We start from the raw sequence: 24,563 nt of genomic DNA, 5'->3' as shown, positions 1-24,563 counted from the left end.
ATGGGAAACTATTGACGGAAATGAGGGGTATTGGACTAGAAAATAGAATGGTTGAATGAGTTTCTAAATTTATATTTAAACAAACTAATTGGAGTAGGTGAAGCATTATCTGATCGTGTAAAAATTGAATGGGGGATGGACCCCTGTGAACTCTTATGTATATACACTATACAAGTAAAGAAGTGGAATCACAGATACGGCTGTTTGCAGTAAATGAGTGGCAGGTTTGTGAGCGACCACAAACAATGTTGTGAGATGCACAGCAGAATGGCATGATTTTGGAAGCGATCACTGTATTGATGGGATGATGGTCCCTTATGGGGATCACAGTAAGTACCTACGTGTTAATATATGGGTTGACTTTCATTGGAGAAATGACATAAAGGAGGCTGTAAAGAAGGGCTACCGATTTCCTCACATGGTCATGATGGTATTTAGTGGTAGCAGTAAAAATGTAACAGGTAGGGCGTGTAAGTCTCTTGTAAGACTTCAACTAGTGTGTGCCTTGGACCCTAGCCAAGATTACTTGATACGCGTACTGAGTAAGATCGAAAGTAAAGCAGCAAGAGTTGTTGTTGGTGAGTTCCTGCTTAGAATACATACATACATACATACATACATACATACATACATACATACATACATACATACATACATACATACATACATACATACATACATACATACATACATACATACATACATACATACATACATACATACATACATACATACATACATACATACATACATACATGCATGCATACATACATACATACATACATACATACATACATACATACATACATACATACATACATACATACATACATATATTCATACTTTGCCATTTCATTGCCCTGATCACCAAAATACGGAGTTAAAAGTCATCATTTGCCGTGAATAACGTTTTAAAGTTCGCCGGTTAAACGGCGGGAAGATACAAGTCAAATAATATGAGCAGTTGGAATCATAGTGGCCATGACCGAAATAAAATCTACCATTGGAAATTGTTAGAGTCGACAGAGAGAGCAATCGAAAAACTGATTTGAAATAAGCAACCTTGAAGACTGGAAGAGCAATTCTGCTAGAAATTAACATATATCTAAGCCAACATATAAAGTTTGCTGGTAAAATCCGAAGATATTACGAAAAGTTATTTCCGTACACATCGTATTTACGAAGTTTGAAACGAAATACGAAGAAAAAGATATAAAAACGATAGGATTCACCTTCGCATTGCAGGGAAGAAAAGCGAAGGTTTCTTTAGGAAACACAGTTAAAAACGCTAGCATTTAAAATAAACTGCCATTGAATTAGATGATCATAAACTACCGCAGACATATTGGTAATCTGTATGTAGCATACGTATTGACGTCACATTTGTCATTAGAAAGCAAAATAATTGTCGTAACTAAGAGGAAGATGCTATTAATATTACTTTTGAATGTGTTTATCATGCATGCTAACGAGATCGACGTAATGGCTTGCTAAATCAAGCATGGGATTGACGACTGATGGACTCCAGCTGACATCATCCGCAGAGACGAGCTCACTTACCGAGATTCCCAGATGACTGAGCCGTTGGCCATGGGACAACCTGCCCACAGAGCGATGTAGCTGAAGAAACAACGTCCCCGGCAGCAGACAGACACAGAATAAGATAACTTTCACAATTTATTTTGAGATTATTTATGTATTTCTTTGTTGAAGATAGTTGTTGATTGATGTTGTTCTGAAAAAATAGGTCGTTATATCTTCGTGCAATGTTTAATAACGTGCAGTTTCGGCGCGACTAATTCAATAGTGATGCATTAAGGAAGGTTATATGTAGTCTTCCGTGAGATTTAAGTACATGCTAAGCTAGGAGCGTGAATATATTATGTCAGTGAAGTGTTACGTTAGCAATATTTCAGTTAATTTTCATTAAACCATGTCAAAAGTAGGGATTTTTCATGAAAATATATTATGATACCGTACATGTTTATATCAAGTCGTATAGTATAGGTTAAATGTGAAGATATATGGATAAGTGAGTTGCATATTGCTAGGCATATGAATAGTTGTTGTTCCATGAACTGGTATGTGCGTTACGTAGAATCGAGTGAGTAATACTGGCATGTGACGCCGTATAAATATATGAAGAAATTATGAGAAAGGTAATATGAGATTATGGAATCATGTTGTATAAGAGAAAGTAGTTATTGAATTATGATAAATATGTACACGACTGAGGAAGGATTTTCATATAAGGTTAAATAATGAACGGTTAAGTAACGTAAATATGGATCAAGGTTAGATTGAATGGTAGTAATGATGTTTAATTATGGAATAATCCGTATTACGTAATAAGTTTTAACTTGGTAATAAACTTGCGAGTTAATCACAGATATTAGTCTTTAAAAATAATACCAATAATCTATAATTTACACTCGTATGGAAAATTTCGGAGAGAATTACATAGTATGTACATAGTTTAAACTGATTTAAGCTAAAATAACAGGATGTTAATAGGATATACGATCTTAGTGTCATCTTTATAACAGCCTATCACTAGTGAGGAATTAGAAATTTCATCTATGGTATTCCTCAACAACTTGCAGTTAAATGATTGAATTTTATGAGGTGATAAGACATAATTACAACCTGACAACAAAGCTATTGAAAATATTTAAGGCGATTTCACATATTTTCAGGGAAGATATTTCGAACATAATTGTATATATATATATCATGGTACGTATCCATTGGAAGCTACATATTTGAAACTGCTCCTGTTCTGTGCATGTCTAACTTAACAATACTTAATGAAAGACGCATGATGAAAGATAAAACATTATACAATAATCATTCTTAGTCCATTTAAAAATCAAATACTTTATTTTTTATTATGAGAATGTTTAAACATTTCAAACATTACATTGAAATAATAATTTACCTTCGACATTACAAGCTCTTCAATGCTCAGTTCTTTGATAAGAAACCTAGGTCCAGGAGATGTGAGAAGCAATTTGTGTTAACACAGGGTAGTTTTATTTAAAGAATTCTAATCTACGAAGATTTGTGTGGGATGGGATGAATTAGATATTTATTTAAAAATCAGAAGCTTAGAGAGAAGCTAATATTTTTTATTGAAGGCTACGATAATTAAAATGAAGGAAACGACATTAGACCAGGGCTTTAGGAGAAATATTACTGTAAATATTGATGAATATTTGAGCCTTAGATTTAATTTATCCATCGAATTCTGTATTTTTGAATATATAATAGCTACCGGTATTAAAATTTAATTCATAATTATCATTTATAGATTAAAATATTAGTATATATAATAATTTGGTAACATAGCTGATATGTTCTTGCTGATTCTGCGGTCTATTTTAAGCTGAAACATCCGAAAAACTTTTCTGACGTGAATGCAAGTTGCTTTACGTCGCACCGTCTCAGATAGTATAATGGTGACGATGGGATAGAGAAGAGCTAGGAGTGGGAAGGAAGTGGCCGTGGCCTTACGAAAGGTACGGCTCCAGCATTTGCCTGGTGTGAAAATGGGAAACCACGGAAAACCACCTTCAGGTCTGCCGACACTGGGATTCGAAACCACTATCTCCCGGATGCAAGCTCACAGCTGCGCGACTCTAACCGCACGGCCAACTCGCCCGGTCTGACGTGAATGTAAGCGTTGTATTGAATAACTCTCAGTCGAATTCACGTAAAAAATATATTTGATATAATCCCTGAGACGTTCACCGACACTAGCTGTGGATTTGTCTTGGACGCTGCTAGATATGGACTCGGAATGGTGCAATACATACATACGTACATACATACATACATACATACATACATACATACATACATACATACATACTGTACCAGGAAAGCCAATGTCCTGGCCCATATCAATCGAAAGAAACGTTATTCCAGCATAAAATATCGACCGACGTACGAACATCTAAGTAAAGAATGTCCCAGTATGTGCCAGACTCCACGAGTGCACTAGGCGAAGTCAAGTGACGTCACCTGTCGCTCGAAGCTCACCTCCCCTAGAGATATTTCTCGAAAAGAATTTTCTTTTCGCAAGCTTTTCAACGCCTTAACCAATTTCAACGGGACAAACGCTGAATCGTAGCGGACGTCATAAAAGTTAATCCCTGTGAATTTCGAATTAATTCATCCCATGGTTGTTGAGTTATAATAATTTAAAGTCTAAGGAATTTAAACACTCACGGTCACATGGCCAAGAGAAATCACCCCTCCCAGCGCCAGCATATATATGTCAAGGCTAACGAGCAGAGCAGCGCAGTACAAGGACGAGTATACAGATGTGTGTGAGTGAGACAGAGGAGAGACCGACCCGCGTACAGTATGTTCGCGCAGTCACGGTGAAAGTACTTGCCGTCGCATTTCCGGAACACGAAGTTATATCGCCGACAGAATTATAAAAGACGTCGCACTGTATTTCGTACGTCGCGTCGCGACTACAGTCTAATTCTAAAGACATTTGAGAATATAATACGAGTGAACTTATTGAAGTGCAAATACCAAATATTTAACGTTTACAGAATATATCATTACGTGTAGACTTAGGTTACTTCGCATGATATTGAAATTCTACAGAAACTAATGTGTAGAATCACCAGAACTCATTTATTTTCGAGTATTGAACTGTGTTTCTTTATTCACGCCATATTAGTATACGAATTACAGTAGTAATCTGGGTGAATACTAAGAACTTTTTCTGAGGTAATGTGACGTTATAATAACATGATAAGCAGAAAATAATCCTTAGTGACTTAATGACTGTGTTCAAAGACTGTGATTATAGACTATGATTTGCCTTTTCAAGTGTGAACTGTGTAATTATGGACGTTTCAGTAACGACTTTAAATAGTATTTCATACAGGAAGGACTGTGATTCTTCATTTAACGTCTTGAAGTTCAATTACGCCATAAATTGTGCCCAACAGTAAATGATAGTGTCAGTGATAACTACTCGCACTAAGTGAATTTTTCGTGTGCGAAAAATCACCTTAACAAGCTGCAATTCTACATGATCCAGTTCCAGCCGTCATCACCTCATCGGGAACGTCAACATGGGAACATCGCCGATCCTGATTCTCCACGGAACATTCCAGATGTCCATCTTTCAACATTTGTAGCAACATTTCTTTCATTAAGTGAGTAGTAACAAACTGACTAAGATTTTCTCATTAATTTTGAACAGTGGAAACTTCAGAGCCGCGTGGTAACAAATATTTCAGAGTTCTCATAGTTCCTCAGAAGTGATTAATTTAATTTCAAATTTCATTTTCATATCTCATAGAAAGACTTTAGGCTTTTCAAGTGTTCTATATATCAAGGTTTACAAAACTGAAAACTGAAAACTTATAACAGAAATTTAATTTCTCATATCAATTTGCAATTACAAGTGTGTGCTTATGTTTAGAAAGACTTTAGGTGGAAATTCAATACCTCATATTCTCACATATGAAAGACTTTGGAATCAGTGATATTTATTTAATTTTCATGAACAGAATTCAGGAAGATTACGTTCAAACTTTTAATTTCAATGCCAGATTTGAGTCAAATAATCATATTGCAGGGTGAAGAATTAATAAATTGTTTAAAACAATTTTTAACCATCTATTATTCGCTCTGCGAGTCTATCCTACTCCGTATCGGCTCCAAAACCAAGTTCCACTCCCTGAGGTCCTACTCATGCCCTTTACCCCAAAACTTTTCCTGGTACAATACATACATACATACATACATACATACATACATACATACAGGAACCTTGTGGCACTTCTTGTTGGGACAATACTCTACGCGGAAGCCATATTGTACCCTTTTGGTCAGGAGTCAAATGCCACCTCATCTTTTAAACCGAAGAATCCTAACTCATGGGTGAGCAAACAGCACACCCTTCCGCGCCGTGGTCTCGAATTCCGCCGTCTCCGGGTCTGAAATACACTAAATCTAACTTAAGGTCATACAAGAGCGGAGCAAACTAGGAATGCTACTGTACGACGAATGAAAATCGGCATATTTGGTAGAATACATTTAATGACCCTTGGCAATGAAAGAAAATGACATATAAAACATTGACTGTAATAAGGCACTGTACAATTGGTCAAATAGACCGAAATTCGGTGGTTAGTTTCCGCTCAAAACAATTTAATTCATTTCTTCCTAGAGTATTAATTGAGTTCATCTTAGATCATCACTTTAATTTGAAGATACCTTAAAATTTCCGTAGTTATAGTGAATGCGACGAGTGACATTTAACGTCTCCCTTACGACAATAGGAGAATGCATTATAAGTAGCACAAGGCTATGAAGCTGTCCTTGAGTGGTTATCTACACTAAGTCATGAACCAATATACATCAAATAAATGTAAAAACACAAATCGGACAAAAAAAGCAACAAACTCTGGTCCGAGATTTGAACCCAAATCAAACACACACCAACAAAATTCTGTAAGTCTGAACCTACTTTGCATCAACTGAAACGGACAATCGTAATATTATGAATGTTATGATCACTTCCTTGGCTGAAAAATACAAACATGACTGTATCGCTAGATAAACAATGTGTTTGGCGAAACCTTGGATATGCCTATCATTTGAACCAACAACCTCCTGGTCGTCACGAAGGGATGTCTGGAAACCCTGTCTAATTCCTTATTATCCTGGTTTTCATTTGCTGGTGGTGGCACAACTCATTCTCGTACTTCACTATGATTTAGACCATTATTCCGTAAGTCGCATTAAGCACAAGTCAAGGCATTATTATTCACAAGCACTTGGACAATTAAACATTCCCTCGAGTCTTCTGTTCATGTACTAAAAGCACAGGGAAATTCCATCAAACCTCTAAAATATCTAGTCCCACTTCATCATACATTTCATAATGGAAATCATAGCTTAACAGGGGCACCAAAATCTCATACGCTTATTTCTCCAAATCCTAGCTGATAAGGAAGGCTAGGCGTCCGAATCCAGGCGTTCACACATATGAGAGGACTTGTACAGAATTATTGCAAGACAAAATGCCGTCCCGACCTCAATTCTACACGCCTGATCATGTGCATTGCGATGACACTTACACTCCGTTAAAATTCTCTACTGATTCTCCTCCCCTCCAAAACACTCACAAACTTCAGGACGGTCTAACTAACCCCTCCCTTTATTTAATCATATTAATTGTTCTCCAAATGAATTTATTTTCGGCGTAAGAATATGACACGCTATACAATCCTCAAGGAAATTATTTCCACTAAAATATACCCAACTACAATCCACTCAAGTTTACTTCCTGTCCTAACTGAGCCTGGTTATGCCTAGGATCAAATCTATTTCATTATTTACACTCACTTACAAAACAACTCCCGGCATTCGCTATCGTTGTTTATATGCTGTCCATCGTTTTCATGATGACTTACTGCTCCATGATGGTCACTGGGCTGAAGGTCCAGGGTTCCTCCCCTGCGGTTTACTTGGCGCTGAATGTTCCAGATAATACTCCTCCTCCTCCGATCTATTACACAATATATGAATTAGAGATCAACACAAGAACTTAATCACTACTTTTATTTATCCCGATTAGTTGGTCGGGACTAATTGTTCCTTCCCTTTGTTAAAAAAGTACGACACAGATTTCAGGAAGTGATTACGTTAAGAAAAATATTTTACGCGTCCTTTGTACGATCGGGCTGCTTTAGTTCCGTCTTTCTTTCACATCCCTATTGCAGTCTCCTCGGGATAATACTTATCCGGCATATTGCTTTATAAATGTCCTCAAATACCTCCACGGTTCTGTTGTTTAAGAGTTCACATCATTGCCGCACAAAGGAGAACACCTTTTCATGACGCACAACACGCCGCGGGCACTGGTGGTAAAAACAACCTTTCCCCAAAATAGTGGCGATCGACGTGGGCTCGAGACCAACTCTCGGAGTCGTATGACACAAGTGATGCAAACAACGTGCAGCTGACAATTCCCAATGACCAATTATACCATGCGGAGTCGAATTCGCTCGTTAATTCACCACGTTTTACCTGCCTGCGGGTATTTCCCTACCGTCCTTGACTGGTACGAGCCTAGCGTCTCTTTCTTGGAAACTTTTCACCTACAATGCTACGCAGTTGCGCTTAAACTAATATATATTTAGCATAATATGGTTCCAGTTTCCGGATAAATTTTATACTTTATCATTACGTGTTTCTACACTTCTATTCGATATAAATTTCTTGAAATATTCCTTGTCAAGTCATGTTCCAAAGTTGACGTGATATGGCTACGAAGATTTCTGTGCACTCACTCTCTCTGTGTTTTGTAACTAGTAATATCCAGTTCGAACTGTTGAAAGGGGATTTCCTTTCTGGTTTCGCTGGCTTGGCTTGGCTTGGTTTCCACTTATATCGGCACCAGCTTGTCGGGACTACGAATGCTGTTGCGCAATATTTTAAACCACATCTTGCACTATTACTGCAATGACCGTAACGATTTCAATGTATACATACACACGTATTCATTATAGACTCTTATGCCTTTCAGCGTTCAGTCTGAAAGCCTGCACCATGGGGCCCTTAGCTGAGTCATGGCATTGCTTCCACTTACTTGTGCCAGACACCTTACTTCCTTCTAACTTCTCCGATCTCCCTTCGTCTACTTTTTGTTCTTTTCCGACTCCAACGGTATTAGAGTATTCGAAGCCTAGCGAGTTATTTATTTTCACGCCCTTCGTAGCCCTTGTCTTTCTCTAGCCGATATCTTCACTTTTCGAAGTATCGGATCACTTCCATTTCTGTCTTCTGATTAGTGTTATTTAAAGGATGGTCGCCTAATTGTACTTTCTGTTAAAACAACAATGACCACCAATCAACCACTGCAAGCCTCTGTGAATGTAATTACCGCAAACACAATCCTCTATTTGTAACTGGTCCCTCGGCCGCTTATCTTTAAACTGAGTCGTCTTGGTCTCCCTCAACTTGTTAACACTGCCACTGCCTTCGTAATACACAGGCCTAACTGTAGAAAGCGCGCCAAGCCCACCAGCTGATCAATTGAGGCGAACCAAGCGAATGTTACAAATTGTACTTGTGAATGTAATCCATAAGGATTGGGGGTATTCTTTGGATAACTGTGACTGTTGAGAGACAAAAATTTATATTTAAGTACATTGCATGTTTTTTTTCCTTAAAATTTATCACGTCAGGATTTACGTAAACAGCTATTATTAAAATAATGAGACCTCACAGTTTAGGTTAGGTATGGTATCTTCACGTGGTGAGTAATGTAAATTCTAGTGACGTAATACTTCTCGTGGAATTTATTCATTTAATTATTATTGTATAACACGTTTTTGTGGAAATAAAATGTGGTGCAAATTTAAATACAGTGTGTGAAAGTACGCATTTGCTACGATGCTAAGAACTTGTGCGTACAACAGCGAAAATACAACTATACGGGTAAATGTACATTAATATTTCCATTTCTTCGTATGAGTGCAGGTTACCTTTATGAGAAACGAAAATCTCAACCGAAATAATACCTCTTACTAAGAATAAAGGTGTATGCTTCACTCATTTTCCAGAGCTGATGATGAGTTCTGCTTTTGACTTTCTTCTTACACAGATCTACAGCAGGGCGTTTTATTGTTGATACAGAACAAGCATTAAAGTGGACAGTAACCAATTTAACCTACATATGGTTATTTCTTGGGTTCGTAACGTTGAGTGCGCGCTGCCTTTTCTCCACGAAATTAATGCGAATAAAAACCATTCCTCCGCAGTTTCCGTGAATGTAGGAAGTAGCTAATAGATCTTGATGACGAATGCATTAATATTTGGGAAAATATGGGCTATTCCTGCACAAGAAGTGATACAAATGTTTGTATGGAAGAAAGGGGTTCAAGAAAGTCTTCGAAGGATAGTGCCTGAAGTGTCAAGAAGCAATAACCCAAGAAAGCTACCGTAGTGTATTTATGGCCATCTAGAGGTATGGAAGTAAAGTTTATAACTGTACATTTGCTGCCTCGATATTCGTATTAATGCATAATTTTGGGCATATTGACGAGGAAAACACTCAAGCTGTAACCGCGTGGATTGTACTTCAAGCCCACTTCTCCTAAAATTACATAGACGTGACTTACGTGTTATGATGCGATTACAGGTGTTAGTGATCTCACCTGTAATATTAATACAACATTTGTAAATATTTCATAATTACAAAAGGTACAGACGTGTCATGTCCTTGCATTGCTCGGGTCGGACGGAGGAACAGTTCGCCCCGTTGTGTGACGTAATCGGAGCTACAGTATGGCCTGTACATCACGAAGGCAGTGACACTGCCCACACCTGTAGACATGGCTTATGCCGTGTCGAGAAGACAAGGAGAAACTCTTTACTATGCCCCGCGTCTTCACAAGAAGATCTCGACTGTTCAAGAGGAATGAGGGTTTGAGTTTAAGAATGCTGTAGCGATTCGCTCATTCATCACCAGGTGGCTCGCTGTATGTCGCCACAGCCCTGGTGTTCCCATCGCCCTCTACTACAGCGATATCTTTACCGCCGAGCGCTGCACTCACACAGCAGAAGCACGCTTTCAATACAAAATATTGAATTACTTTCAAAATCCACTGCAGCGAATCAAATGGTTACTGCAGCTGCTGTTTTCATGTCACGTATTATTCAGGTCGATTAGCACCTTCGTCTTGTCACAAGAATCAAGCAGATGTCACACTTGGTTTTTCGAAAAACAAAATCTCCTACATACGACAGATATGCTAACTGCGTAGAAGGGTAGCAAATGGCAGGAAAAAGGGAACTATGAGATGTTAAATCGTGATTCAGACCAATAATTAAGAAATAGCTTTTGTACAAAATATTTAAACATTAGCTACAGCAGGTATAGAAGTTTCTTACCAGGGGACTTGTGCAGAAACTCAAGATTACACGTGACATGACCTGGTAAATGTGCTGCATTGAGCTGGTATTGTGGCTTGTTTGGAATGTACTCTTCGACATTTCTGATCACAGAATTGCCTGACTTCACCACCACGTTTCTGCTTGCAGAATTTGCCAAAAATAAATTAAAAAAGGGGGAAAACGGTTGAGACCGAAGAAATTAGCTCCTGTATCCAGCACAACATTGCTGTCCGACATTTGCGGCAGAGCGCAAAAAAACATCTCTATAGCCACTATTGAATGCTAAAGAAGGTACTTGACACACACCACTGTTGATATTTTAAAAAATATTCTAGGGCTGTTATTACTTCAGGCCTTGCACCCGGGAGATGGTTTTCCGTGGTTTTCCATTTTCACACCAGGAAAATGCTGGGGCTGTACCTTAATCAAGGCCGCGGCCGCTTCCTTTCCACTCCTAGCTCTTTCCTCTCCTATCGTTGTCATAAGACATGCTCTGTGTCGGTGCGACGTAAAGCAAACTGAATTGTTATGACTTTAGTCTCGAAAATATCTTCATGTTCTCAAAATCAGACGGCTCCATGTGTTTGCGTGTAAGGAAAGATATCTATTTCACAGTTTGTTTTGATTATATCTGATACAGTTCCCTGATAAAATCACCACTTATGTATTGGAAACCATCAAACATAGAATTTTCCAGTGAAGAAATTCTAAGGTTTCTCAGAATGTGCCATTAGTCGAAACCAAGAGAAAGAGGCCTTTCCTTATCAGATAGATGACACATCTAGAAGAAGACAGTCTTTTCATCATGCTGACATTACTCTTATGATTGTCACTCACAATGCGCAACACGAGAAAACAGCAGCCTTCGACTTCCTTTACTGTTGTGAGTGTTAAAGTATGTAGCTCTGTACCAGGTAACTGCTGCTGGTAGCCTCTATTTCGTAGTTACAACAGAAAGTTAAAAAGCGGGGAAGGGTAATTGAATTTCTACTTTTGCATGCATGACAACCATCTTGAGTAGTTTTTTATTCGCTCTAATTGGAATGAAGCATCTTTCTGTTCAAATGTATCGAGTTTCTTGTCATATAACATCTGCTGTTCGATGGACTACCCCTAAACCCTATCTCTCTGCTTCATTTAAACGCTGACTTTCTGCTGAGGAGGTTATTCCAGTCTCACAGTTTATATTTCCTACGTAGCGTGAATGTGTGGATTTACTCGGTGGGCGAACACGTCGTTTCGATGATCTCGAATTGAAATTCGGTGAGAAATCCTTTCTTAAAACAACACTCAGCCATTCTTGAGGTTGTTGTTCGTCGATAGGAAATCCATGAAACGAAATCCCATTCCCCGATCTGCTTTTGCTGTTAAATAAGGCACACAGCGGTAACCCATGTTATGTATATAAACATTAAAACAGTTCACGAGCAAAGAAACAAACTAAACGAGGAAAACACACGCTCAAATTACTCCGAGCATGTCTCATCAAGAAGACTAACGCCAGCTTCTCAGCGCCTGAACTGGTAACTACGCCGTGTTCGCTCGTTTACATGTGTGACCGGGCCGACCGGGCGAATGAGAAGGCGTATTAGCGCAGTCATAGTATAGCGCGCTGGTATTCCAAGTGGGAGCTGACGACGACACTAAGGTCCAAGCACGGCCGACTGGATCCCTCGCTGCGCTTCTTGCACCGGCCTTGACAATCGCTTGTGTTGCCCAGCATTAAGCTGTAATCACGGCCGACCAGATCCATGTCCAGCATTAATCTGTAATTGGAAAGTTTCTCCATAATGCCTTCTAAGGCACTAGCATGAAGCTGTGTAATGTACCTCAAATTATCGTATTTGCAGTTTCATTTGTATTGTTCTGCTGTCGTAAGTGTTGGTAATGGGTGCGTAATGAGATGTTTTTTGTTCGTTTGTTCGTTATTAAGATTTGATAGTTATGGGCTAATTAGTTATTTTTTCTGTAGTGTATTGGTTTGGTTTTTAAATTGTGTTTACATCTTGGAATATGTGATATTGTTATGCGCCTTTCTGTACTTCGAACATAAATTTCCTGCAAACAAAAACATATAAAATGAGTAGCTCAAAGTCATTCTCGTCCTAAATAACATTTCTCCCTTATGCGCTAATTCGTTATTTTAATTGTCTAGTGTAGTGATTTGTTTTTATGTAGCTATGTTTGGAAACACTGGAATGTGTCGTATTGCTGCGTACATATTTGTTCTTCAAACAGGAAAGGAGAAAAGGGAAAATATTATTTCACGCATTCCGTATAGACCAGAACAAAACTAAGGAGTGGCTCAAAGCAATTCTCGCGAACACTTTGTCCCTAACACTAATTCTTCTTCCGTTGTTTGTAGCCTTCATCTCAAAGAATAGGATTATTCATTTGTAGGCCAAAGTAGGAGAGTACCAAGGAAACGTTTCCTAACTGTCCTAGTTATAAGGTGACTGGTACCAAGAGTCCCACTACTTAAACAATTCTACCAGAGAGATTGACATTTATAAGTACTCTCTGTGTTTTCTAGTTTCTAGAATAATGGTTTCAGATTTATCATCTTTCAAGAAATAGCTTCAATAAAAAAAAGTTTCTGCATTGTTGCATTTTTCAGAAATCATTTATTACTTGCCTCTACAACAAATAACAAGCTGACACAAAGCTGAGAGCACTAAGTTGAAATCTATGAAAACGTGATCCGGTGAGTTCTGATTTTGTTGAGATTTACATACAAATTTATTTTCAAATGTCAGTTTCACTGTCGAACAACTACCACGAGTTAGCAGAAATCACACTGCAAGCACAAGAATAATTGAGTCACCTAAGTTCATGTTATAACTCCCTACCGTTTACCGTCCAGGATATAGACAAGGAAGTGTGTAGGAAGCGACCGTGGCCATATGTTAGGTACCATCCAGGCATTTTCTGGAGGAGAAGTGGGAAACCATGGAAAACCACTTCCAGAATGGCTCTATTCAGTTGACCTCCGAGGCTGAGTGGAACCAGTTCCAGTCCTCGAACCACTTTTCAAATTTTGTAGCAGAGTCGGTAATCAAACTCGGGTCTCCGGGGTTGGCAGCTACACCACAGATGCGGACATAGCTCCCTCATATATTTTATATGTTTACATTTTCGTGCATTTATTATTCCTAAACTTTCTTTTATTGAATAATACTTTAGGTGGAGTCGCTCAAGATCATCTGAAGTTCAAAATTAAAACACAGTCAAGTACGAATCGTTACTGTTGTGACAGTAAGGCCAACGTGTTGAGCTAGGTGTTATTTGTGCAATGAAGAGTTTACCAAGTATTTACTCAAAATACTTTCCTGTCAGTGAACTTTTTTGTTAAATTCTAGCGCAATATGTAACCGGTACTACAACGGTTACACAAACACAGTCAAAGGGAGGAAAGAATATCAAATTACAAGGTACCTAAACACTATACACACGGATTTCGAACAATACTGTCGCCTACGGAACAAAACGAAACAATTAATTAGAAACAGTAAATTGAAATATATCAGAAATCAAACCAAAAATCTCAATACAGTTAATGCGTGGAATCAGTTACGTTGAATAGGAATAGGAAAAATTAAAGAACCACATATTCCAGCAATATCGCTGGACACACTTAACTCTCATTTCACTGGTAATCAAATCAAAGAAACTCGACCCCAATCCGGAATCCCGTTACACGAAGATGGCAATTACTTGAATATTGAACCAACATTCTCATTGTGAACTGTCAATATAAACGAAGTAAAACGAGTCTTAAATTCCATTAAATCTCAAGCGAAAGGAGCAGATCACATTCCAATAGGCTTCATAAAAAATATCATCGGCGCAGTATTACCGATCGTTACTCATATCTTCAATTACTGTATAAATTCAGGAACTTTTCCAGACATTTGGAAAGATGCCCTAGTGATTCCAGTATTAAAGAACACCACATCAAATAATCCATCAGACTACCGCCCTATATAAATACTCCCTCTGCTTGCGAAAGCCCTTGACCGACTAATTCGCGAGCAAGTAACTGAATATCTCACAAATCATTCACTACAAGACCCGTTGCAATCTGGCTTCAGGAAGGGCCATAGTACGACGACAGCACTCCTTCGGGTAACAGATGATATCAGGCTTGCTATGGAAAAACGACAGGTGACGGTACTTACGCTCTTTTATTTTAGCAGTGCATTTGATACAGTCAACATACAACTACTCCTTTCAAAATTGCGCTCCCTTGGCGTCGACCGGAATGCACTCAATTTCTTTATATCCTACCTCACAAATCGTCGTCAGTTTGTCTCAGTAAACAATGTTACGTCCAAATGGGCTATCAGATTATCTGGCGTGCCTCAAGGATCTGTGCTGGGACCTTTATTATTCAGCCTGTATATCAACGATATTTCATCCCCACTTGTCCACTGTAAATACTATCTGTATGCTGATGACCTACAGGTATACTATTATACGAGTGTAGATAGTATATGTGAAGCGATCCAGCATATGAATACAGACCTACAACGACTCACAACGTATGCCAGGAACAATGCCTTACTCATCAACCCACGAATGACCCAAAGCATAATAATTGGACCCAAAAAATTACTATGTGCTCTAAATAGTAATCAAAATCCTCCTCCAATTACCATTGATGATACCGAAGTGCCATACTCCAAGATCGTTACAAACCTTGGGGTCACCTTAAATGAGACTCTGACCTGGAATGAGCATATAACCAATGTGTGCAGAAAAGTACATGCATCCATTTATCCCTTGAAGCGTCATAAAAATGGTCTCCCACTGTACCTTAAATTAGAACTCATACAAACACTTCTATTTTCAAAGTTTGATTACTGCGACAGTTTATTGACTGACCTAACCTGTGAACAAGCAACAAAGCTACAACGTGTACAGAACTCTTGCATTCGATATTCCTTCCAGCTCCGGCATGATGCTCATACAACACCATACTACAAAAAGTTGGGATGGCTACGTTTAAATGACCGTAGAAAAAGCGCACCAAATGCCCCTGGTCTATGAGTTGCTTTCTTCAAACAGTCCCCCCGTTTCTATCGTCCAATTTTAGCCTTTTTTCTTCGCTCCACGAAATTAACACTCGTTGCGGATCACTATTTGAAATAGCACCGCGTCGAACAAATACCTACAGCCATTCATTCCTGGTCTCTGCTTCGAGGTTATGGAATACGATCCCGGAAGATATTAAAAAGTCTTGCTCGTCTAGGACATTTAAAACAGCCTACCGTAAATTCCTCCAGAGTACATACCGTCGACTCGAATGAATGTAAGAATGAATGACGTGTGAATGAAACCAAATATTACGTACTAGGCTATCCTATTTACGTTTAGAGACTGTTCGTAGAAAGAGACTAGATAGTATCGCCGATCTTAGTATACTCAGATTGTAACATACTAATCTTCAGTTAATTTATTTTAGCCTTATATTTGAATAAGTTTTCCTTTAAACTAGTTGTAGAGATATTGTTTAAGTTATGAGTTGGTATATTTTTTTTGTTATTATCCACTCTCTATTTATCCTATAATTTTTCATCAGTAGTAACGTTAATTAATTGTATTTTTGTAATTCCCTATCTGACTTACATATCTCAATAACAGTAATTGGTTACAGTGGTATTTTAGATTAATACTGTAAAAAATTGTTTGTGGTTAAGTGTAAGAGAGGGCCAAGAGCCCTAACTTCGCCACTTAATAAAGACACAAATAAATAAATAAATAAATAAATAAATAAATAAATAAATAAATAAATAAATAAATAAATAAATAAATAAATAAATAAATAAATAAATAAATAAATAAATAAATAAATAAATAAATAAATAAATAAATAATCATGTAAAGGACTGTGCCGAAAACAGCAGAAGTAAATATCAGTGAGGGCAACTAGACGATAACAAACAAGGAACGAGGGACGGTACTGGGAACCTACCAGAGGCATTGAGATATCTGATTGTGGTTTTCGGAATAATTAACAGTGATCTCTGATTTTCAAAATGTTATTTACAAAATCGACTTTACCAAAACAAATAAATTACGAACAGTTTCAGTCAAAGTGGAAAATACCGATACACCTTTCGTAAGATACAGATACAAGTTCTTACAGACACATAAGTTATATATTCTTTGACGAGAGCTTCCTATAAGTTCAAAGAGTCAAACAAATACGGTACATCAATTTACAAACCAAGTTGGCAATACAACCTAAGATGTAAAAGGAAACCAATACGCTATTACAATACAGAGTGAAGTTAAACTAACCTTCAAAATTTGAGGAACATACTAGTGGCGATTAGAGCAATCTCCTGTGCTACACCAAAGAAAACTAAATGGAACTTAAAGCCGGACAGAAAACAACAGCGCTTACCCTAAGGCAGTCCATTCTGGTACCGAGGGGCGTAAAAACCACGGCAGGCTCGGCAGGCCAAGACCAAGATGGCTCAGAGACTTCAGACCACCCACGAATTGCTGCATAGCCCTTTTTAAAGGGAATCCTGGCCTTGGAGTAGCCAGTTAGAACACAGGAGCTTGCCCAGATTGACCAATCACAACACTTTCTTCGGTCGCCATGTTTAAATAACTTTCTCGAACACACATGATCGCGAATCTTCCATTTCCAGAAAGGTAAGAACATATTTCTAGAATGCATAACTAACAAAGGCCAACACACCCTATTCAAACATTCGCGTCACAAACTTTCTGGACTGTTCCAGTAAATATAGAAAGGTAATCTACTAGTTACAACCAACCTATGTATAACAACATTTATTACTCTGTACAGGTTAGGTAGCTGAATGGAATACTAATACAGTTTCCTAGCACAACACAGTAAGTACTACTTAAAAGGATTTACAAATAAAATCTTCTACAAACACTTCCCAGATATTCTACACCTGTGTCACAATGTATGAATGAAATGTAACCTGAAACTGTACATTGAAACTGTAACTTAAACATGTTTGTGTCAAAATATTTCAGCTATCCCAGCAACGAATATTTAAATAGAAAAATAAACTTTGTATGTTTCAAGCGCACTCCATTCCTGACAGAAGCACTTGGAAGAGGTTTAAAACTCTACTTCAAAAATAGAGCTAATCTCAAGATTAATATCAGAAGACAAGAGTATTTAAGAATATCCTTGTGGTAAGTTTTACTATGTATCTAAATACTGTGGGTAGTAAAAGTGATTACCTACTACTCCTCACAGTTAAGGAAGGTCAGCTGGACTATATTACCTCTCCGCAGTTTCATTTCATGACATTATTTTGGCAAATATCCATGAAAGTAGTCCTTAGGATTGGTAGTTTTAACAATATTAACTATGTAACATTCTCCATATCTGTAAATTAAGACAAATGGGCAATCATAGTCAATATCGTCTCCACAGAGGAGTATGCATTTCCACCGTGGCCAGCGCCACTATAAAACTACTCCGGTTAGAGTGCGCGGGCACGATTGCCTCCAAGGTAGGCAGCTAATCACGTTGACCACTATACCACAGAGGCGAATATTATTATTATTATTATTATTATTATTATTATTATTAGTAGTAGTAGTAGTAGTAGTAGTAGTAGTAGTAGTAGTAGTAGTAGTGTAACGGGAAGTACACCTCAACTCCGCTCATTCAAAAGAAGCGCCTTTAATGACTTCCATCTATCCAACAAACGTGAAACAGCTTCTGCATGAAGTTGAGACATTAATCAGAAGATGTCACTACTGAATAATTGAGAAGTTTGTCATCTAAATTACCTAAACTGATTGAGTTTATTTTGTTTCGTTTTTATGTACATCAAGAAGTTGGGATATTTCTCCATAGATGTCTCTACACAAAAATGTGGTCATGCACTCTGGTGCGAGACGGAGGAATCAGTGATTTAAAGAAGTTTTGTGGTCTTATGTTTCCCAACTAAATTTGTGACATTATTAAGGAACTTGGACTATTCGGCGAGTGATTTGAGGTTCGTGTCACATAATGGGTTTAAGTTGGTGTGCATCGCAGCACCACCTGTTGGCGTATCTAGTTACTATAGCCTCATCCAGTAGGTGGCGCTCCTAGTGGCTGCTAGCCTCAACTGTGACAATGAAGTAAATTATTGAGAGAGGCACGTGAAAAAAGGCTTTCAGTTAGTCGACGCCATCATGGAATTAGCATCAGACGCAATTTGGCGTTTCTCGCCAAAAAGGATGGTAAGAGGAGTGAAATATGATCCTGGTTAAGGATCGTTTTTCGATTAAGTGTTGAACGCCCTTCCTTGCATCGACGCTAACCGCCGAAGTTGTTTTTTAAATTTATTTAATGTTGGGCTAAGTTTTTTCTACGCATATTTATGCCTGGTAGTGTTTTAATTTTGTATAATTCTGCTGTATTTACTCCAGAACCTCTGACTAAATGTTGTAATACAATTATTAATATATATGACTGAATTCGGAGTCAATTTTATTGGGCTGTGAACTATATCTGACATATGTATGTTGGGCATTCAGCCTGAAGGCTGGTTTGATCCTCTGAAGCTCCGCCAACAGCTGTCATAAATAGCCTAGGCGTCACTGAAGAGGCGTACTAGGGAAATGAGGAGTGAGGTAGTTTTCCGTTGATTTCCTCACCGAGCCAGCCGTTGTTATTACATAAAAGTCTGCCAAGCCCACTGAAATGCATGCACCAACCGACCTTATGAGCGATATTTTCACACCATTCACAACAGGTACTGGCTGCATAAGCAATGGTATTACTAGCATCACTCATACCTCAGTCACTTTCATATTATCAAAGCCAAAAATGAGACTGAGACAGGTCAATGAAAGTATCAAATTTGATACAGCCCATACCAGAAGACACTGCTAACACTACATCTCGCCATCAAAGGCATGCTATATCTGATATTCAGTTGTTATTCAATTCGAAATCAATGATATTCGCTAAAATCAAAATTTTACTTCTGCTAACATCATTACTGGTAATATTTAAATGCTGTTTCCTTATTTTATCCTTGGTAAAGTTTACTGAAGGTATATTAAGGTCCTTCGTTCCTTCTAATGTAACTGAAACCTCAAAATTATTACGGTGGCTGATTTTTGCCTAATTTTCGGTGCGTTACATTTGGTCTTGCCTATTGTTCTGGTTGTTGCCAGCTTCTTACGTTCATTTGATGATTTATTGTTTACACCTTCCCTTGCTTTTTGAAAACAAACTTCAGATGTTATAGATGAAAATGAATATGGTTTACGGATAATTATTTCTTGTGGACCTTAAGCTTGTGATGTCGTGGTAGAATCCTAACTGATCATCCAATTATTTCTGTCCCATACTTAAATTACTTTCACCTGTTACCTTGAACCTTAAATGTTGTGAAATGGTTTCCTTATTCTGATATTACGTTACTGGTCCTACCGAACAGAAATAATTTTGGGGTTCCGGATATTATGTTTAAATTTAAATTTAAATAAATGTTTTTCCTTGATCGAGGTACCTCACTTAAAGGTTTTAATTTTGATTATCTGCAAACTTTAATATCCCTAGTTGGTCACTTAAGCTCACTAATTTTAATTATCAACAAACCTTAGTATTTTAAAGCTGTTCATCTAACTACATGGGTGATACTTGTTAATTCAAATAGTGTTAATACATTAATTATATTAATTGGCGTTGCTCATTTCATGAGACATGGGTAAGGGAGCTGAAACCTTAAAACTAGTTCTATGCCTTTAAATAATCCACTATTGGAGTGGGCTTCTCCCTTCCACCATAATTATTGTTATTGGTAAGTATTTGTTCTGTGACAAAATTAATGCTTTTTTTTTGTATATATTTCTAGGTTTGTGACATTTCTCTCTCATTCTGCCAGCTTTGAATCTGGCCAATTAAAATTATCTGTAATTATTGTTTAGCCTATCACAGGCTTTTGTTGCTTTTTGGGGTGTATCTTTTGAATTTGCCAATAAAATTGAGGGGGTGTGACCTGTTTAGTCCAGAATCCTCTCGAACAATCCCCTCCGGTACATAATCTGAGGCTTTTCTGGCTACATTGTCTACCGCACCATATCATTTTATGGTACGTTTACTTTTCTGATGTCTTCACGTTCCTAGCGAACTCTAGTATCTATCAACTATTACTCTTTCCCATCATGTGTCGTTACCACTATGTAATCCTTCTCTATTCCGAAAGATGGCGTCTTATACGATAGGATAGGTCAAAGCACTTCTTTCTGCCCCGTCTTGTGGGATTATCTTTCTGATGGATTTTTGAGATCTTTTCGACTTGAGAAGATGGAGGGATTCGATTTTCAAGTCGCCTTTATGGCTTATAAAGATATTTTAAGAAATTCAAGATGTCTTTGGACACATCTCAACCTTTTGAGTATGCTGTTTGCTTATATTATCGAGGTATTTATTTTTCTTTAATCTTCTTTTAGTTGGGTTATAAAGGCTTCCCTCATTACGTGTTTTTCTGATTTATTCGTGTGTTAAACTAAATTTATTTTACTGATTCACTATGTTTATTTTGAGAATAGAAGGTAGCACGGATTCATGTGTATGTATGAGATTGTCTACTGTGTGCGACCGAGACCTTTTACCCATGTCGCTTTATTAACATTCCACTTGAGCTCATGTGGTATTATTTTATCGCGTGTTCTGTATAATTCATATCCATTTCATTGATCTGGTATGAATTAAAACTAACTACGCGATTTGCCTGCTTCTGTGTGTTTTGGTGTTGAAGATACTTTCTGTTTCATATTGTCTGAGCTCGAGAGCGGTTGTTTATTTATTATGTGCTGTACGTCGACACTCTTATATGTTCCTTCAGTTGCGACAACTTAACCTCTTGGTCTCTGTGTGAGCGTCGGTGGTTCCGACTTTTGATTCGTGCTACCTTTTGTGCTTAATTTACCTGTTTATTGATCGTTTCATATCGCCGTCATTGGCTTTCCTTACTTATTTTCTAGTTTAATATGTTTTATTCCTTGAGGGTTGCCTTTCCATATTTTCTTGTTGTGTTGCGTGAAACTATGGTAACCGCCCCTTTTGCTTTTTCTCTCTGGTTGTATTTTAAGAGCTCGGCGCACCCTTTCCTCTTCTCTATTTATGCTCCTTTTACTTAATGTTATTGTATTCTCTGGGGATGTGATTATTATTGTTGAGAGTCAGGGGGGCTCATTCCCGACTCCCGCGCTTTGCTTCCAGCGTAACATCGCCTCATGCTGACGTCACGTGGAGGTCTCCTGTCGGCAGCTGTAGCGGTGAACTATAAGGAACTCGCTTTCAGTATAGATCTATTTTGCGGTACGCAGTCTTGTAACATTTTCCGTATTGTGTTGATTATTATGTTAAAGATGATTAAGGTTTCTAAATATAAAGTTAATTGTGCTACGGCACAATGTACTAATTAGGGATCGAAAATAACTGGTGTCTTGTACCACAGATTTCCAAAACGTGAGGAGCGCAGTAAATTACAAGGAGTCTGAAAATATCGCGGTTTTGACATTTGATGAAATTAATACAGACGGACGTATTTCATACGATTCATCTGATGACCGCATACTAGGGCCTCACAGCAACGTTAGGTAGCGATGATTCGAGGGCTCTTTGCTGCATAGAAGCAACCCAATTTTTTATGATTTCGACGTGACAATGGCGTCGGAGTTGTTAATAAACATAATTAGTAAACTTGAGGCTTGTGACATTCATATTGTCGCAGTAACTTGTGACATGGGGGGCAAAAATACCAAAGTGTGGAAGGAAATAGACGTGCACAAGGACAAGAGCTCTTTTGCCAATCCAGTGGATGATAAAAGGAAGGTGTGGGTGTTCTGTGATGTACCAAGGCTACACTAGTTGGCCTTGGATGTACCCCACATCTTGAAATTATTGAGAAACCACTTTTTAGATGAAGGTTTGACGTTAGCTGATGGTTCAGAATTTCCGAAATAGACAATAGAACACCTATTACAAACTCAAACAGGTGACCTATTAACTGCACATCATATTAATGAGGCTCATTTGAGTCTAACAGACAGATTCCGTCAGAATGTGAGAATGGCTGCGCAGTTATTTTCCAGGAGCACAGCTCTGGCAGTGCGGTATACTTAAAACAATGACGCTAAAAGCAACTTTATCGAGCTAGTCAATGACACTTTCGACGTGTTGACCTCCAGGGAGCCTAAAGATGAAAATATTCCCCTTAGGAGTGGATACGGCTTAAACTTAAGGAGCGCTTTCTGGAGGTGATTACCTGATTAGGCCTACACAAATGAGATTTAGTCAACGGAAAACTTTACTGAAAATAATTCATCGCCGAGTGATACGGGTACTTTTCATCCTGATACTGATAATGAAGAAGATTTCTTGCGCTTCGTAAGCGATGAACTATGTATAGGTGTTTTTGAGGGGCCGTTAACACCTTTACCCGTAGATGAACAAGAAGAAACGTTGGAGTTGTTAAGGATGGAAGACTTGTCAGGACTTCGAAATTGAAAACATAAACCAGGATGCAATTAAGTACCTAGCAGACTACTTGGCATTCAAATGTCACTCTGTTGATGACAGTTTGGGTGATAAAGGTGAAATGTTTGCCTTGCCAAAGGAAGTGCCTCACGACTGGTTATTAATCATTTCAAAAGGAGGCCTTACTCGTCCAACCGAAGAATGGTATCAAAAATTATGGAGTTTGAGGTACTCTTTGGTAGTTTTCACGGGCTTTATATTTCTAAATGTGAAAGAGTACCGGTAATGCAGACTTTGACTTCTATAATAAATCAAAATTTCCAGAACTTGACGACAATATTATATCGTTGTGCGTCAGAACTTTCATTAGAATACGTCACCTCAACAAAAAGCATCATATAAATGATATGAAGAAGTATTCAGCGCAAAAGAGTCGACTGTGGGCAGTTTCACCTTCTTCAACAACTTCCTAAGTCATCAAAACGTGAGTTTTAAATGCAATTAAACCAATAATTATTCCAGTGTTTCTATGTATGTATTGTTCTAACAGCCGGCTTTTAAGATGTAATTACTCAGAGTTTCTTCTATTTTCTATCAACAGTATTATATCGCTGATTGCAGGTGGTATGTAAAGTACCACTTTATTATAATAACGCCAAACTTTTAATTATTTATCAGAAATTATCGAGGTCTATGCTGCATGCAGGCAATGCAGGCGCGCGCTTCGAGCCCTCCCGGCTACGTCACGCGCGATCAACCAATGAGAGCGCTGTGAGCGGGAATGGCCTACCTATTATACTCTACCTACCTTGGTTGAGAGTCTTGATGCCTTGACGGTAGAATCGAATGAGAGTACGTTATGATGTGAGGCTATTACTCTCTAATCTTATGACTGTCTTGACCTGACGTGCTATAAATAAATGTTTTGTACCGTCTAAACTCATATGCTTCAGCTAATTGGTATAGATGCCATATCTTTATGCTAAACTTTTCTTCACGTCCTTTACGAAGGTAAGCGTTTGCGAAGGTATTATTATCATTGGGTCTGGTGTATTTTAATCACGGGCCACATATTATTAATATTGTCCATTTCATTTTCGGCCCCCGTTTTACTTATGTTATTTCCTTTTGATTTCATTTTCAT

This window comes from Anabrus simplex, chromosome 11 (assembly GCF_040414725.1).
Source record: "Anabrus simplex isolate iqAnaSimp1 chromosome 11, ASM4041472v1, whole genome shotgun sequence".
Classification (NCBI taxonomy): domain Eukaryota; kingdom Metazoa; phylum Arthropoda; class Insecta; order Orthoptera; family Tettigoniidae; genus Anabrus; species Anabrus simplex.
Note: the sequence above shows the minus strand (reverse complement) of the source record.